Source organism: Triticum urartu, chromosome 6A (assembly GCF_056163025.1).
Source record: "Triticum urartu cultivar PI428250 chromosome 6A, HENAU_Tu73, whole genome shotgun sequence".
Lineage (NCBI taxonomy): Eukaryota > Viridiplantae > Streptophyta > Magnoliopsida > Poales > Poaceae > Triticum > Triticum urartu.
The window spans coordinates 153,944,775-153,959,597 of NC_141878.1; positions in this window are offsets into that span (position 1 = coordinate 153,944,775).

Consider the following 14,823-nt stretch of genomic DNA (forward strand, 5'->3'; position numbering starts at 1 on the left):
TAGATTATTGACTCTAGTGCAAGTGGGAGACTGAAGGAAATATGCCCTAGAGGCAATAATAAAGTTATTATTTATTTCCTTATATCATGATAAATGTTTATTATTCATGCTAGAACTGTATTAACAGGAAACATGATACATGTGTGAATACATAGACAAACAGAGTGCCACTAGTATGCCTCTACTTGACTAGCTCGTTGATCAAAGATGGTTATGTTTCCTATCCATAGACAAAGAGTTGTCATTTGATTAACGGGATCACATCATTAGGAGAATGATGTGATTGACTTGACCCATTCTGTTAGCTTAGCACTTGATCGTTTAGTTTGTTGCTATTGCTTTCTTCATGACTTATACATGTTCCTATGACTATGAGATTATGCAACTCCTGTTTACCGGAGGAACACTTTGTGTGCTACCAAACGTCACAACGTAACTGGGTGATTATAAAGGTGCTCTATAGGTGTCTCTGAAGGTACTTGTTGGGTTGGCGTATTTTGAGATTAGGATTTGTCACTCCTATTGTCGGAGAGGTATCTCTGGGCCCACTCGGTAATACACATCACTTAAGCCTTGCAAGCATTACAACTAATAGTTAGTTGCGGGATGATGTGTTACGAAACGAGTAAAGAGACTTGCCGGTAATGAGATTGAACTAGGTATTGAGATACCGACGATTGAATCTCGGGCAAGTAACATACCGATGATAAAGGGAACAACGTATGTTGTTATGCAGTTTGACCAATAAAGATATTCGTAGAATATGTAGGAGCCAATATGAGCATCCAGGTTCCGCTATTGGTTATTGACCGGAGACGTGTCTCGGTCATGTCTACATAGTTCTCGAACCCGTAGGGTCCGCACGCTTAAAGTTTGATGACGGTTATATTATGAGTTTACGGTTTTTGATGTACCGAAGGTAGTTCGGAGTCCCGGATGTGATCACGGACATGACGAGGAGTCTTGAAATGTTTGAGACATAAAGATCGATATATTGGATGACTATATTTGGATACCGAAATGGTTCCGGGTGAGATCGGGATAATACCGGAGCATCGGGAGGTTATTGGAACCCCCGGGAGGTATATGGGCCTTAATGGGCTTTAGTGGAAAGGAGGGGAAAGGAGCAAGGGAGGGGGCGTGCCCCCCCCCCAAGCCCAATCTGAATTGGGAGGGGGGCTGCCCCTTTTCCTTCCTCCCTCCTTCCTCTTCCTTCCCTCTCCCTCTCCAAATAGGAAAAGGAGGAGTCCTACTCCCAGTGGGAGTAGGACCCCCCCCCTTGGCCGCGCCTCCTCCCCTTGGCTGGCCCTCTCCTCCCCTCCTTTATATACGGAGGAGAGGGGCACCCCATATACACAACAATTGATCTCTTGGATCTTTTAGCCGTGTGCGGTGCCCCTCTCTACCATAGTCCACCTTGATAATATTGTAGCGGTGCTTAGGCGAAACCCCGCGACAGTAGAACATCAACATTGTCACCACGCCGTCATGCTGACAGAACTCTCCCTCAAAGCTCGGCTGGATCGGAGTTTGAGGGACTTCATCGAGTTGAACGTGTGTAGAACTTGGAGGTGCCGTGCATTCGGTACTTGATCAGTCAGATCGTGAAGACGTACGACTACATCAACCGCGTTGTGCTAACACTTCTGCTTTCGGTCTACGAGGGTACGTAGACACACTCTCCCCTCTCGTTGCTATGCATCGCCATGATCTTGTGTGTGCGTAGGAAATTTTTGAAATTACTACGTTCCCCAACAATAAGAACATGTATAAGTCATGAAGAAAGCAATAGTAGTAAACAAAAACGATCAAGTGCTAAGCTAACGGAATGGGTCAAGTCAACCACATCATTCTCCTAATGATGTGATCCCATTGATCAGATAACAACTCATGTATATGGTTAGGAAACTTAACCATCTTTGATCAAGAGCTAGTCAAGTAGAGGCATACTAGTGACACTATGTTTGTCTATGTATTCACACATGTATTATGTTTCCGGTTAATACAATTCTAGCATGAATAATAAACATTTATCATGAAATAAGGAAATAAATAATAACTTTATTATTGCCTCTAGGACATATTTCCTTCAGTCTCCACTTGCACTAGAGTCAATAATCTAGATTACACAGTAATGATTTTAACACCCATGGAGCCTTGGTGCTGATCATGTTTTGCTCGTGGAAGTGGCTTAGTCAAGGGTCTGCAACATTCAGATCCATATGTATCTTGCAAATATCTATGTCTCCCACCTGGACTTGATCCCGGATGGGGTTGAAGCATCTCTTGATGTGCTTGGTTTTCTTGTGAAATCTGGATTCTTTTGCCAAGGCAATTCCACTAGTATTGTCACAAAAGATTTTCATTGATCCGATGCACTAGGTATGACACCTAGATCGGATATGAACTCCTTCATCCAGACTCCTTCATTTGCTGCTTCCGAAGCTGCAATGTACTCTGCTTCACATGTAGATCCCGCCACGACGCTCTGTTTAGAACTGCTCCAACTGATAGCTCCACCGTTTAATATAAACACGTATCCGGTTTGCGATTTAGAATCGTCCGGATCAGTGTCAAAGCTTGCATCAACGTAACCATTTATGATGAGCTCTTTGTCACCTCCATAAACGAGAAACATATCCTTGGTCCTTTTCAGGTACTTTAGGATGTTCTTGACCGCTGTCCAGTGATCCACTCTTGGATTACTTTGGTACCTCCCTGCTAGACTAATAGCAAGGCACACATCAAGTCTGGTACACAACATTGCATACATGATAGAGCCTATGGCTGAAGCATAGGGAACACTTTTCATTTTCTCTCTATCCTCTGTAGTGGTCGGGCATTGAGTCTTACTCAACTTCACACCTTGTAACACAGGCAAGAACCCTTTCTTAGCTTGATCCATTTTGAACTTCTTCAAAACTTTATCAAGGTATGTGCTTTGTGAAAGTCCAATTAAGTGTATTGATCTATCTCTATATATCTTCATGCCCAATATATAAGCAGCTTCACCGAGGACTTTCATTGAAAAACTCTTATTCAAGTATCCTTTTATGCTATCTAGAAATTCTATATCATTTCCAATCAACAATATGTCATTCGCATATAATATTAGAAATGCTACAGAGCTCCCACTCACTTTCTTGTAAATACAGGCTTCTCCAAAAGTCTGTATAAAACCACATGCTTTGATCACACTATCAAAACGGTTATTCCAACTCCGAGAGGCTTGCATCAGTCCATAAATGGATCGCTGGAGCTTGCACACTTTGTTAGTACCCTTTGGATCGATAAAATCTTCAGGTTGCATCATATACAACTCTTCTTCCAGAAATCCATTCAGGAATGCAGTCTTTACATCCATTTGCCAAATTTCATAATCATAAAATGCGGCAATTGCTAACATGATTCGGACGGACTTAAGCATCGCTACAGGTGAGAAGGTCTCATCATAGTCAACTCCTTGAGCTTGTCAAAAACCTTTCGCAACAAGTCGAGCTTTATAGACAGTAACATTACCGTCAGCGTCAGTCTTCTTCTTGAAGATCCATTTATTCTCAATGGCTTGCCGATCATCGGGCAAGTCAACCAAAGTCCACACTTTGTTCTCATACATCGATCCCATCTCAGATTTCATGGCCTCAAGCCATTTTGTGGAATCTGGGCTCATCATCGCTTCCTCATAGTTCGTAGGTTCGTCATGGTCAAGTAACATGACCTCCAGAATAGGATTACCGTACCACTCTGGTGCGGATCTTGCTCTGGTTGACCTACGAGGTTCGGTAGTAACTTGATCTGAAATTTCATGATCATCATCATTAGCTTCCTCACTAATTGGTGTAGGTGTCACAGGAACCGGTTTCTGTAGTGAACTACTCTCCAATAAGGGAGCAGGTACAGTTACCTCATCAAGTTCTACTTTCCTCCCGCTCACTTCTTTCGAGAGAAACTCCTTCTCTAGAAAGGATCCATTCTTAGCAACGAGTGTCTTGCCTTCGGATCTGTGATAGAAGGTGTACCCAACAGTTTCCTTTGGGTATCCTATGAAGACACATTTCTCCGATTTGGGTTCGAGCTTATCAGGTTGAAGCTTTTTCACATAAGCATCGCAACCCCAAATTTTAAGAAATGACAACTTTGGTTTCTTGCCAAACCATAGTTCATAAGGCGTCGTCTCAATGGATTTTGATGGTGCCCTATTTAACCTGAATGCAGCCGTCTCTAAAGCATAACCCCAAAACGATAGCGGTAAATCAGTAAGAGACATCATAGATTGCACCATATCTAGTAAAGTACGATTACGACGTTCAGACACACCATTACGCTGTGGTGTTTCGGGTGGCGTGAGTTGCGAAACTATTCCGCATTGTTTCAAATGTAGACCAAACTCGTAACTCAAATATTCTCCTCCACGATCAGATTGTAGAAACTTTATTTTCTTGTTACAATGATTTTCCACTTCACTCTGAAATTCTTTGAACTTTTCAAATGTTTCAGACTTATGTTTCATTAAGTAGATATACCCATATCTGCTCAAATCATCTGTGAAGGTGAGAAAATAACGATACCCGCCGCGAGCCTCAATATTCATTGGACCACATACATTAGTATGTATGATTTCCTACAAATCTGTTGCTCGCTCCATAGTTCCAGAGAACGGCGTTTTAGTCATCTTGCTCATAAGGCATGGTTCGCAAGTACCAAGTGATTCATAATCAAGTGATTCCAAAAGTCCATCAGTATGGAGTTTCTTCATGCGCTTTATACCAATATGACCCAAACGGCAGTGCCACAAATAAGTTGCACTATCATTATCAACTCTGTATCTTTTGGCTTCAACATTATGAATATGTGTATCACCACTAGCGAGATTCAACAAAAATAGACCACTCTTCAAGGGTGCATGACCATAAAAGATATTACTCATATAAATAGAACAACCATTATTCTCAGATTTAAATGAATAACCGTCTCGCATCAAACAAGACCAGATATAATGTTCATGCTTAACACTGGCACCAAATAACAATTATTTAGGTCTAAAACTAATCCCGAAGGTAGATGTAGAGGTAGTGTGCCGACGACGATCACATCGACTTTGGAACCATTTCCCACGCGCATCGTCACCTCGTCCTTAACCAACCTTCGCTTAATCTGTAGTCCTTGTTTTGAGTTGCAAATATTAGCAACAGAACCAGTATCAAATACCCAGGTGCTACTGCGAGCTCTGGTAAGGTACACATCAATAACATGTATATCACATATACCTTTGTTCACCTTGCCATCCTTCTTATCCGCCAAATACTTGGGGCAGTTCCGCTTCCAGTGACCAATCTGTTTGTAGTAGAAGCACTCAGTCTCAGGCTTAGGTCCAGACTTGGATTTCTTCTCTTGAGCAGCAACTTGTTTGCTGTTCTTATTGAAGTTCCCCTTCTTCTTCCCTTTACCCTTTTTCTTGAAACTGGTGGTCTTGTTGACCATCAACACTTGATGCTCCTTCTTGATTTCTACCTCCGCTGCCTTTAGCATTGCGAAGAGCTCGGGAATTGTCTTATTCATCCCTTGCATATTATAGTTCATCACAAAGCTTTTGTAGCTTGGTGGTAGTGATTGAAGAACTCTGTCAATGACACGATCAACAGTAAGATTAACTCCCAGTTGAGTCAAGTGATTATGATACCTAGACATTTTGAGTATATGTTCACTGACAGAACTATTCTCCTCCATCTTGCAGCTATAGTACTTATTGGAAACTTCATATCTCTCAATCCGGGCATTTGCTTGAAATATTAACTTCAACTCCTGGAACATTTCATATGCTCAATAACGTTCAAAACGTCGTTGAAGTCTCGGTTCTAAGCTGTAAAGCATGGCACACTGAATTATCGAGTAGTCATCAGCTTTACTCTGCCAGACGTTCTTAACGTCATTAGCAGCATCTGCAGCAGGCCTGGCACCCAGCGGTGCTTCCAGGACGTAATTCTTCTGTTCAGCAATGAGGATAATCCTCAAGTTAGGACCCAGTCCGTGTAATTGCTACCATCATCTTTCAACTTTGCTTTCTCAAGGAACACATTAAAATTCAATGGAACAACATCACGAGCCATCTATCTACAACAACATAGATAAGCAAAATACTATCAGGTACTAAGTTCATGATAAATTTAAGTTCAATTAATCATATTACTTAAGAACTCCCACTTAGATAGACATCCCTCTAATCATCTAAGTGATCACGTGATCCATATCCTAAACCATAACCGATCATCACGTGAAATGGAGTAGTGTTCAATGGTGAACATCATTATGTTGATCATATCTACTATATGATTCACGCTCGACCTTTCGGTCTCAGTGTTCCGAGGCCATATCTGCATATGCTAGGCTCGTCAAGTTTAACCCGAGTATTCTGCGTGTGCAAAACTGGCTTACACCCGTTGTATTTGAACGTAGTGCTTATCACACCCGATCATCACATGGTGTCTCGGCACGAAGAACTTTCGCAATGGTGCATACTCAGGGAGAACACTTATACCTTGAAATTTAGTGAGGGATCATCTTATAATGCTACCATCAATCAAAGCAGAATAAGATGCATAAAGGATAAACATCACATGCAATCAATATAAGTGATATGATATGGCCATCGTCATCTTGTGCTTGTGATTTCCATCTCCGAAGCACCGTCATGATCACCATCATCACCGGCGTGACACCTTGATCTCCATCGTAGCATCATTGTCGTCTCGCCAACTATTACTTCTACGACTATCGCTACCGCTTAGTGATAAAGTAAAGCAATTACAGGGCGATTGCATTGCATACAATAAAGAGACAACCATATGGCTCCTGCCAGTTGCCGATAACTCCGTTACAAAACATGATCATCTCATACAATAAATATAGCATCATGTCTTGACCATATCACATCACAACATGCCCTGCAAAAACAAGTTAGATGTCCTCTATTTTGTTGTTGCAAGTTTTACGTGGCTGCTACAGGCTAAGCAAGAACCGTTCTTACCTACGCATCAAAACCACAACGATAGTTCGTCAAGTTAGTGTTGTTTTAACCTTCTCAAGGACCGGGCGTAGACACACTCGGTTCAACTAAAGTTGGAGAAACTGACACCCGCCAGCCACCTATGTGCAAAGCACGTCGGTAGAACCAGTCTCGCGTAAGCGTACGCGTAATGTCGGTCTGGGCTGCTTCATCCAACAATACCGCCGAACCAAAGTATGACATGCTGGTAAGCAGTATGACTTGTATCGTTCACAACTCACTTATGTTCTACTCGTGCATATAACATCTACGCATAAAACCTGGCTCTGATACCACTTTTTGGGAACGTAGTAATTTCAAAAAAATTCCTACGCACACGCAGGATCATGGTGATGCATAGCAACAAGAGGGGAGAGTGTCGTCCATGTACCCTCATAGACCGTTAAGAGGAAGCGTTATGAAAATGCGGTTGATGTAGTCGTACGTCTTCACGATCGACCGATTCTTAGTACCGAACGTACAACACCTCCGCGTTCAGCACACGTTCAGCTCGGTGACGTCCCGCGAACTCACGATCCAGTAGAACTAGGGGAAGAGTTTCGTCAGCACGACGGCGTGGTGACGATGTTGATGAAGCTACCGTGGCAGGGCTTCGCCTAAGCACCGCTACAATATGACCGAGGTGGATTATGGTGGAGGGGGGGCACCGCACATGGCTAGGAGAGATCTTTGTGATCAACTTGTGTATCTAGAGGTGCCCCCTGGCCCCTGTATATAAAGGAGCAAGGGGGAGGCCGGCCGGCCCTTGTTGGTGCGCCAGGAGGAGGAATCCTCCTCCTAGGAGTAGGATTCCCCTCTTTCCTACTCCTACTAGGAGGGGGAAAGGAAGGGAGAGAAAGAGAAGGAAAGGGGGCGCCCCCCCCTCTCCTAGTCCAATTCTGACCAAAGGGGAGGGGGCGCGATGCCTGCCCTAGGTCGGCCCCTCTCTCTTTCCCTTATGGCCCAACAAGGCCCATTAGCCCCCGGGGGGTTCCGGTAACCCCTCCGGTACTCCGGTAAAATCGCGATTTTACCCGGAACTCTTCCGATGTCCAAATGTAGGCTTCCAATATATCAATCTTCATGTCTCGACCATTTCGAGACTCCTCATCATGTCTGTGATAAAATCCGGGACACCGAACTACCTTCGGTGCATCAAAACATATAAACTCATAAAACCGATCGTCACAGAACTTTAAGCGTTTGGACCCTACGGGTTCAAGAACTATGTAGACATGACCGAGACATGTCTCCGATCAATAACTAATAGCGGAACCTGGATGCTCATATTGGTTCCTACTCCCTCCATTTTTATTTACTCCGCATATTTGGTTTGACTAAAGTCAAACTTTGTAAAGTTTGACCAAGTTTATAGAAAAAAATATAAACATTTACCATAACAAATCTATATGATGTGAAAGTACATTCAATAATAAATCCAATGGCATTTCTTTATTATTGTATATGTTAACATTTTTGTTTATAAACTTTTTCAAAGTTTACAAAGCTTGACTTTGACCAAAGCTAATATGCGGACTAAATAAAAACGGAGGGAGTACATATTCTACGAAGATCTTTATCGGTCAAACCGCATAACACTATACGTTGTTCTCTTTGTCACCGGTATGTTACTTGCCCGAGATTCGATCGTCGGTATCCCAATACCTAGTTCAATCTCGTTACTAGCAAGTATCTTTTCTCATTTCGTAATGCACTATCCCGCAACTAACTCATTAGTTGCATTGCTTGCAAGGCTTATAGTGATGTGCATTACCGAGAGGGCCCGGAGATACCTCTCCGACAATCGGAGTGACAAATCCTAATCTTGATCTATGCCAACTCAACAAGTACCATCAGAGACACCTGTAGAGCACCTTTATAATCACTCAGTTACGTTGTGACGTTTGGTAGCACACAAAGTGTTCCGCCAGTATTCGGGAGTTGCATAATCTCATAGTCATAAGAACATGTATAAGTCATGAAGAAAGCAATAGCAGTAAACAAAAATGATCGAGTGCTTAGCTAACGGAATGGGTCAAGTCAATCACATCATGGTCCTAATGATGTGATTCTATTGATTAAATAACAACTCATGTCTATGGTTAGGAAACTTAACCATCTTTGATCAATGAGCTAGTCAAGTAGAGGCATACTAGTGACACTATGTTTGTCTATGTATTCAGACATGTATTATGTTTCCGGTTAATACAATTCTAGCATGAATAATAAACATTTATCATGAAATAAGGAAATAAATAATAACTTTATTATTGCCTCTAGGGCATATTTCCTTCAGTCTATGGGTCGCAGAACTTTCCTGACAAAGCCTAGTTCCTCTTGTATCTTAGGGCTCATCATGTTGCATGCTCTGGACCGTGGCTCGTGCTTGGCGACTTCAATATGATATTGAGAGCCTCCGAGAAAAGAAACCTTAATATGGATCGTCGTACTATGAATAGATTCCTTGCGTTTGTGGACGCACATGAATTAAACGAGATTTACATGCATGGCCGACGATATACATGGAGCAACGAAAGGGATACACCCACACTAACCAAGATCGACAGAGTCCTTGTGTCGATTGATTGGGAACTCCTACAGCCTGACAATATCTTGCAAGCTTTGTCCACTCGGTCTCTAACCATGCGCCCCTTTTGCTTTCTCTCTATAGTACCTACCAACCAAAGAGGAGGTTTCGATTTGAGATGGTTTGGTGCAAGATGGAGGGCTTTGAGGAGGCAGATCGCGAGGCTTGGACTTGTAGTTGTCTTATCACTGGTCCATGCAAGCGTCTGGATGTGTTGTTGAGTAACACAACATTTTCTCTACAAGCCTGGGGATAGAGAAAGGTGGGGCACTTTAAACTTCAAATAGCCATCGCCAATACGGTTATCTTGTGGCTTGATGTGGCCATGGAGTCACGGAAACTCTCTGTCGGTGAGCTATGGTTAAGAGGCAGGCTTAAGCTAGCTTTTCTAGGCTTGGCCTCACTAGAAAGAAAAATCGCATGCCAACGCTCCCGTGTTCGCTGGCTCAAGGAGGGACATGCCAACACCAAACTTTTCCAGCTTGTGGTCAATGGAAGATGCACAAAAAATATCATACCCTCTATCTAGGCCAACGACATCACTTATACTGATCAGCAATATAAGGAGGAGGCATTCTTTGAGGCGTATGATCAGACTAGGAATCTTGAACAATCATGAGCACTCTATCAATCTAGAGTTTCTGAATATGGAGAGGATGGATTTGCATGAGCTGGAGGGCACGTTCTCAGAGGAGGAGATCTGGCAGGCAATCATCGACATGCCACCTGATCGAGTGCCTAGCCCAGATGGCTTCATAGCTTGCTTTTTTCAGAAAGCTTGGGCTATTGTAAAGCATGATATAACGATAGTTTTTCATAAGTTGTACACTGGTGATGGTTTGCCATGCTGAATCATGCACTTATCACTCTTATTCCGAAAAAGCCAGATGCCTTGCTGGTTGGGGACTTTAGACCCATTAGCTTGGTGCATAGTATGCCAAAGTCTTGGCTAATAGACTGAGACCTAGACTGGGACAGTTGGTGGCGGCTATCCAATTGGCCTTCATCAAAGGACAAAATCTTCATGACAACTTCCTTCTGATCAGGCAGATTGCCATAGGCTAAACAAGAGGAAAATCAAAGGTGCTATGCTTAAATTGGACATCTCTCGAGCATTCGATTCCTTGTCTTAGTCTTTCCTACTTGAGATGCTGCAGCAGAAAGGATTCGATACTGTTTGGCAGCATTGGATCTCTATCCTGCTATCTTCAGCGAGCACGAGGATTCTGGTTAATGGACGTTCAGGGAGGAAGATACAGTACGTTAAAGGCATGTGGTAGGGAGATCCGATCTTACCAATGCTCTTTGTGTTGGCAATGGACACTCTCATGGCACTGATTGGGTGGGCGGAGGACTCTGACATCATGAGCCCATTACTTGGATCTCCAAGATTCAACGCTTGTTTGTTTATGTTGATGATGTGGTGCTATTCCTCAAGCCATAGAGCAATGACCTTATGTGCATCAAACACATTCTAGAAATATTTGGAGAAGCATCTTGTGTCCGCATCAACTACGGGAAATCTTCTGCTACCATGATCAGATGCACGGACGGGGATGAGCATCGAACTACCACTACCCTCGGTTGCCCCATTGGGTCCTTTCCTTGCAGATATTTGGGGCTGCAGCTAGCTTTGGACCAGCTCACAAAGGACAAGTGGCAACCAGTATTAGATGCTATTAGGAAGTACGCGCCATCTTGGCAGAGAGGATTGGTCACTAGAGCTGGGAGGCTGGTACTCATGGATTCAATTATGGTTGGTAGACCCACGCACCGCCTGCTAGTCTCTGATGCACCAAAGTGGGCGCTGCAAAAACTTGATAAGTGGCTGCGGGCATTCTTCTGGGTAGCATCATATCAAGTGCATGGAGGACAATGTTTGGTGGCCTGGCCTCAGGTATGCAAGTCAAAGAAATTTGGAGTGCTCGGATTCCGGAACATCGAGTTACATGGGATGTCTTTATGTGCAAGCTAGGAGTGGTTGCCTCACATGGACTCATCCAAGCCTTGGAAAGGGCTCAGCCTAATCCTGGATCCTAAGGCTAGCGCAATCTTCTATAGTCTCGCCCAAGTTCAAGTCGGAAATGGGAACAAAGCACTTTTCTGGAAGGATAGATGGATCAATGGATGTACGACCTGCGAGATTGCTCCTTTGGTTTGGGTCAAAGTCAAGGCTAGCACTGTAAAAAGGTGATCAGTGGCTGAGAGTTGGATGAACTATGATTGGGTTGGAGACATCCGAGGTGCTCTTAGCATGCGCGACATGGTCCAGTACATCAAACTCTGGGATGCGTAGCCGTAGTGGACTGTAATATGCAGCAGGAGGGTATGTTTGTGAAGAACTGAAGTAAGTCTGGAGTATATACGACGAAATCCACCTATAGCATGCTCTGCCAAGGATCCACCTGCTTCGATGCTCCATGGCTGTGGATAACCAAGGTGCCTTTAACCTGTAAAATATGTGCCTGGCTAGCTCAGCAATATCGCATCCGGACGACGGATCGACGAGTTTGACATGGGCTATAGGACAGCATGGTGCATTCCTACCTATGCCTGTAAAACCAGGACACGGTTGACCACATACTCATCCAATGTGTTTATGAAAGGTATGTGTGGTGGGCATGTTTCAAAGAGATATTCCCCATGGTGGGAGCACCGAGCACATTGGACAGGCCTTTGGACTGGTGCATTCATGTGCGTGTCATCTGTCCTATGGATAGGAGGAGATATTTTGAATCGCTATCTGTGATCATTTGATGGGAAGTATGGAAGCAACGGAATGCTCGAGTCTTCTCTAACATTGTACAACAAGACAATGAGGAAAGGCTTGTCAGACAGATTGTGGCTTGCTACAAGCTTTGCATGGAGACCCTTGGGAGAAATACATCAGTTGTGTGAGAGAGTAGCTTAAAATCTAATTTGGTGTGGTCGTCTATTGCCTCCCAATCAGCTTGTGATTGTACTCTAGCAATCTTGTAAAACCCTTCTATCCTTCTATAAAGATATGATACGCTTCAGCGTACTCTCACAAAATAAGATATCCATCATATAACTATTTCTAAATGGATTGAGAAATAGTCACCCATAAAAATTATTGACATAATTACTAACAAGATAATAACTTCCCGTGGATGTATCATAGGTATAGATCTCGAAATAATTTTAATAGTTCTATGTCTCGAACACATGGCATTTATCCAATTTTGACATAATCTATTAGAGGTTATCCAAACAACTCGAACTTTAAATGTTCAACTAGCTTGGAGCTTCCATTTTGAAGAACCCTGTATTTTGAGGCAGACTTAGATCTTCAATGATGTTTCTGAGCATGGTGGAGTTTCTGTGTTGTTGAACTTAGTATGAGCTATAGGCACATATAACAATTTCAGAAAATCTCTAAGGACCCAGGTGGGTAACAAGGATAGGTGGTGGGAAGTTTAGTACACCCCGAATTTGGAAGAAGTTTTGGACTCCAAGAGCTCCTTGCGCGCGTGGTGTTTCATGAATGAGCCAAGTCGAGCTCAGATCTATGTTATCACTGCTGCTGCCATCGGCAATCCCATTCCACCCACGGCGTGAACAATTGTATAGGACAACAGGCCTCCAAAACCCCGCCATTTGCAATCCTGCACCGGGAGAAGGACGATTAAGTTTTCGGGGAGCATCTCCTACGCGACTACATGCCGCCATTCGTTTGTGCCCTTGTCGCCTTCGTTATCAACATGTCCACTGAGGCTGTCGCGACCGTGGCTTCGACCTGACCGACTCGAGGGTATAACTCATTTACCGCGCTCCTATTATATATATGTGTTGGCCGCACTAGCTATTTGTGTAGATCTTTCTTCTTTTCATCTAGTATGTCCTTATGTGATCAAATATCAGTATGTGTTTAATACTATCAATGCCATGCTCATGATTGTTCTCTTTATTAATTCAATCAAAAAATTGCTAATATACTCAATAGTTGTCAGAATGTCACCACGTTTATTGTTACTAATATGTTCCTCCTTGGATCCTCCCTCTTCATGCTACACGGCAGCAGCTGTTTATTTTTTTTGTTTTTGCGCATATTAATCGTTTAATTCACTAAGTTGCCTAGGATTGTTGCCTTCTCAATCAATTGAGGTCTCTAATGTGGGATTGGGTGCATGATTTTGACTTGGTCATTGCCGTAGACTTTCTCTCGACATGACCCTGACATCCTGAACTAATAGGAGTGATAGATTACTCATATCAATAAGAAATTTCTTTTTCAGCAGCCCATTTGCAAAGAATCCCAAAGTTAACCATGCTTGAAGCGATTTGAGGATGAGTGACCGACTATAAAGTTGACCCCATTGCGCACGAATGAAGACAAACTGCATAGAAAAAACTAATGTTAGCCTGTGGGACAGTCTAGACCCTGTTAGGTGCAACAGCTAGGAATGGTGGCTATGGTTAGGGGGTTACAAATGGTATTCGAGCCAAGCCTTGGGGTTACACGGGCGTGTGCGGGTCAGTGGCACAAACATGTACATGGCGCGTGTGACCCGTTGTGGCACACGACATGGGCATATGTGGATATCTGCATTGGTGCACATAGACATGTGCTAAAGGGGAGTATTCTTGTGGGCTGATGAAGACGTCTGTTCTTTTGATAACGGTTGTATGTTAAATTCTAACTTAGTAGGAATGATGGTAAACTACTTGTATTAACAAGGAATTTATTCTTTTTCTGAGACCATTCACAAGGAACCTTAAAATTCTGCCTTATATTGTTAATTTACACATGTACATGTACATGTATCAGATTTGGCTAATTTTTTTAATAATACATTTTTATTAATTTACAAAAATAATACACGGTTTAGATATATTTCACAAATAATACAGCGTCATCTTCGGGCAAGACGACTGGAACTAATCGTCTTGGTGGTAGATGATTAGTGTCCAGTTGTCTTCCCTGAAGATGACTGGGTAGTCGGCTGAACAAGGGCTCCAAGTCGTCCTTCCTGAAGATGATTAGCTCCAGTCATCCTCCCCGAAGATGATTAGCTCCAGTCATCCTCCCTGAAGATGATTGGAACATAACTGTGTTCCCGAGAACCCTTTCCCGCCAAACCTGCCTTTCCCGCCAACCCTTCTGTTCCAGCCATCATCTTTCCCGCCAACCCTTATGTTTCCGCCAACTTCTTTGCCGCCACCCCTTTTGTTC